Genomic DNA, 4,822 nt, shown 5'->3' on the forward strand with positions numbered 1-4,822 from the left:
CTGCACTTAATGACAACACTTCCTGTTAAATATCTCACAGCTATCGCCACGGTTACGCTCCGAGCTCTGAACTCTGATCTGATCACCAGCAGCAGATTCAGAACTACACTCCAGAACGATCGCCACTTCATTATTCTCTCCGTCGCTGCGTTCACTCCTCCGTTTTAACCTGTCCCTTCTGTTCTCCATGACAGAATCCTCCCTTTACTTTCCTGTGGAAATCATATCCGTGATCGTCTTCACTGCTGAACAGACGCGCAGGAACCCTCGCGACGCAGACACAGAGTTCAGAACATCTGCAGCTGAGGGAACGTGAGCGCGGTTACGCTTCAGACCCAGTCGAACCAATACTTCCATCCGACGATTCTGTTCAAAACGGATCTTTAACATGAAGAACCGAACAGAACCGGTAAAGTCCAGAACCTTCCACACCGACTGTGAAAACCATGTAGTGTGTTTACTCGGCTGTGTTCCAAATCCCCCTGTTCACCATGTTCACTGTCTAGTGCAGATCAAAGACATGTTCAATCAGCTACATTATTATTATTATTATTATTATTATTATTATTATTATTATTATTATTATTATTTTCACTGAATTGTTATTGATTTAGATTATATTATCTCCATAGATTTAAATCTAAATTGAAATATAATTGTGACTGAATCGATTTATATGTAAATTATTTTTTTTATATATTCAAATAATAAAGTATCATTTAAAATGTTTACATGAGGAACTGATTAATCCTCTCGCTCTGGTTAATGACTGATATGATAATAATCCATAATGATTCATATTGATCTATATTTCATATTATATTTAATACCTAAATGTATTAAACGATTAAATCACTTGTTATGTTTAACAACTAACACAAATTTACACAATTACAGCTTTTTAACATCTCATCAGATTGGCACAAATTTATTTATTGTTTGTTTACTTATTTGTTTCTTTGATTTTGATAGTTTTTATACAGCACCTTTAGAAAATACAGTGTGTCTGTCTGTGTGTCTGTGTGTGTGTGTGTGTGTGTGTGTGTGTGTCTCTGCGTCTGTGTATGTGTGTGTGTGTGAGTGTGTGTCTCTGCGTCTGTGTATGTGTGTGTGTGTGCGTGTGTGTGTGTGTGTGTGTGTGTGTGTGAGTGTGTGTCTCTGCGTCTGTGTATGTGTGAGTGTGTGTCTCTGCGTCTGTGTATGTGTGTGTGTGTGTGTGTGTGTGTGTGTGTGTGTGTGTGTGTGTGTGCTGTAAATCATCAGAGTGTAAATGATTTTGTTCTGCAAATCAGATCAGTGCTCAGAGACACACAGCGGGACCTGACAGAAACCATCACACACACTCTGATACACACACACACACACACACACACACACACACACACTCAAACTCTGACAGTACTTTTGTGTGTGTTTTTAGCAGACTGATCACTTTATCTTTGCCCGTCCCTCTCTCTCTCTCTCTCTCTCTGTTTCTGTCTCCGCATTTTCTTTATTTTGTGTGTGTGTGTGTGTGTTTGTGTGTGTATGTTTGTGTGTGTGTGTGTGTGTGTGTGTGTGTGTGTGTGTGTGTGTGTGTTTGTGTGTGTGCATGAGGACAGAAAGAGACTGAGACAGATGGGTGTAATGGTGTAAAATGGAAGTTCTATTCATGTGTGTGTCACGCCACTGTGTACCTCCACTCGCGCTCACACACTTCCATTCAGGCACTGTATTGATTGTGTCAAAGGTCAGAGGTTAAAGGTCACCTGGTCTGCACCGTCTCAGCGATGTTTCAGTGTCTGGGTCGCTATGGCGACGGCACTATTTGGGCTTTACTCTGCTTTCAACTCAGCACTTACTTTCCTCTCAGAGACATGGAGAGAGATTCAGGGGGTGTATGTGGGGAGTGTGTGTGAGGTGTGTGTGTGGGGGTGTATGTGGGGAGTGTGTGTGAGGTGTGTGTGTGGGGGTGTATGTGGGGAGTGTGTGTGAGGTGTGTGTGTGGGGGTGTATGTAAGGGGTGTGTGTGTGGGGAGTGTGTGTGTGGGGGTGTATGTAAGGGGTGTGTGTGTGGGGGTGTATGTGGGGAGTGTGTGTGTGGGGGTGTGTGTGGGGAGTGTGTGTGTGGGGGTGTATGGGGGTGTATGTGGGGAGTGTGTGTGTGGGGGTGTATGTAAGGGGTGTGTGTGTGGGGGTGTATGTGAGGGGTGTGTGTGTGGGGGTGTATGTGAGGTGTGTGTGTGTGGGGGTGTATGTGGGGTAGGTGTGAGGGTGTGTGTGTGGGGGTGTATATGGGGTAGGTGTGAGGGTGTGTGTGTGGGGGTGTATGTGGGGTAGGTGTGAGGGTGTGTGTGTGGGGGTGTATGTGGGGTAGGTGTGAGGGGTGTGTGTGTGGGGGTGTATGTGAGGGGGGTGTATGTGGGGTAGGTGTGTGGGGGTGTATGTGAGGGGGGTGTATGTGGGGTAGGTGTGTGGGGGTGTGTGTGTGGGGGTGTGTGTGTGGGGGGTGTGTATGTGGGGTAGGTGTGTGGGGGTGTGTATGTGAGGGGTGTATGTGAGGGGTGTGTATGTGGGGTAGGTGTGTGGGGGTGTATGTGAGGGGTGTGTGTGAGGGGGTGTGTGTGGGGTAGGTGTGTGGGGGTGTGTATGTGAGGGGTGTATGTGAGGGGTGTGTATGTAAGGGGTAGGTGTGTGGGGGTGTGTATGTGGGGTAGGTGTGTGGGGGTGTATGTGGGGTAGGTGTGAGGGGGGTGTGTGTGGGGGTGTATGTGGGGATGTATGTGAGGGGTGTGTGTGTGGGGGTGTATGTGGGGTAGGTGTGAGGGGTGTGTGTGGGGGTGTATGTGAGGGGTGTATGTGGGGGTGTATGTGAGGTGTGTGTGTGGGGGTGTGTGTGTGGGGGTGTATGTGAGGGGTGTGTGTGTGGGGTAGGTGTGTGGGGGTGTGTGTGTGGGGGTGGGGGTGTGGGGGTGTATGTGAGGGGTGTGTGTGTGGGGGTGTATGTGTGGGGGTGTATGTGAGGGGTGTGTGTGTGGGGGTGTATGTGAGGGGTGTGTGTGTGGGTGTGTGTGTGAGGGGTGTGTGTGTGGGGGTGTGTGTGTGGGGGTGTGTGTGTGGGGGTGTATGTGGGGTAGGTGTGTGGGGGTGTATGTGAGGGGTGTGTATGTGAGGGGTGTGTATGTGAGGGGTGTGTGTGCGGGGGTGTGTGTGTGGGGGTGGGGGTGTGGGGGTGTATGTGAGGGGTGTGTGTGTGGGGGTGTGTGTGTGGGGGTGTATGTGGGGTAGGTGTGTGGGGGTGTATGTGGGGTAGGTGTGTGGGGGTGTGTGTGTGGGGGTGTGTGTGAGGGGTGTGTGTGTGGGGGTGTGTGTGTGGGGGTGTATGTGGGGTAGGTGTGTGGGGGTGTGTGTGTGGGGGTGTGTGTGGGGGTGTATGTGGGGTGTGTGTGAGGGGTGTGTGAGGGTGTGTGTGGGGGGGTGTATGTGGGGTAGGTGTGAGGGGGTGTGTGTGTGGGGGTGTATGTGGGGTAGGTGTGAGGGGGTGTGTGTGTGGGGGTGTGTGTGGGGGTGGGGGTGTGGGGGTGTATGCGAGGGGTGTGTGTGTGGGGGTGTGTGTGTGGGGGTGTGTGTGAGGGGTGTGTGTGTGTGGGGGTGTGTGTGTGGGGGTGTGTGTGGGGTAGGTGTGTGGGGGGGTGTGTGTGGGGGTGTGTGTGGGGTAGGTGTGTGGGGGGGTGTGTGTGGGGGTGTATGTGAGAGGTGTGTGTGTGGGGGTGTATGTGAGGGGTGTGTGTGTGGGGGTGTATGTGGGGTAGGTGTGTGGGGGTGTGTGTGTGTGGGGATGTATGTGAGGGGTGTGTATGTGGGGGTGTATGTGGGGTAGGTGTGAGGGTGTGTGTGTGTGGGGGTGTATGTGGGGTAGGTGTGAGGGGGGGGTGTGTGTGGGGGTGTGTGTGTGAGGGGGTGTGTGTGTGGGGGTGTATGTGGGGTAGGTGTGTGGGGGTGTGTGTGTGGGGGTGTGTGGGGGTGTGTGTGTGGGGGTGTATGTGGGGTAGGTGTGTGGGGGTGTGTGTGTGGGGGTGTGTGTGGGGGTGTGTGTGTGAGGGGGTGTGTGTGGGGGTGTATGTGGGGTAGGTGTGAGGGGGTGTGTGTGTGGGGGTGTGTGTGGGGGTGGGGGTGTGGGGGTGTATGCGAGGGGTGTGTGTGTGGGGGTGTGTGTGTGGGGGTGTGTGTGAGGGGTGTGTGTGTGTGGGGGTGTGTGTGTGGGGGTGTGTGTGGGGTAGGTGTGTGGGGGGGTGTGTGTGGGGGTGTATGTGAGAGGTGTGTGTGTGGGGGTGTATGTGAGGGGTGTGTGTGTGGGGGTGTATGTGGGGTAGGTGTGAGGGGGTGTGTGTGTGGGGGTGTATGTGGGGTAGGTGTGTGGGGGTGTGTGTGTGGGGGTGTGTGGGGGTGTGTGTGGGGGGGTGTGTGTGGGGTAGGTGTGTGGGGGTGTGTGTGTGGGGGTGTGTGGGGGTGTGTGTGTGGGGTAGGTGTGTGGGGGTGTGTGTGTGGGGGTGTGTGGGGGTGTGTGTGTGGGGGTGTATGTGGGGTAGGTGTGTGGGGGTGTGTGTGAGGGGGTGTGTGTGGGGGTGTATCTGGGGCATTGTTGAGCTGTTATAGCATTAGAGTGTTACAGTGTTACGATGTTACACTGTTGCGTTACAGTGCAAACGCTGCTCAGTGTAATTTATACACAAGTTCTCAAAACTACAAAACAACTGAAGCCTATCAGTGCGAGAGTGGAGCACACTGCAGGTCTCGTATGGGTACCGTCCGAGGAGCAAGGTTCTCTGTGGACCCGAGCATG

This window comes from Ictalurus punctatus, unplaced genomic scaffold (assembly GCF_001660625.3).
Source record: "Ictalurus punctatus breed USDA103 unplaced genomic scaffold, Coco_2.0 tig00006747, whole genome shotgun sequence".
NCBI lineage: Eukaryota > Metazoa > Chordata > Actinopteri > Siluriformes > Ictaluridae > Ictalurus > Ictalurus punctatus.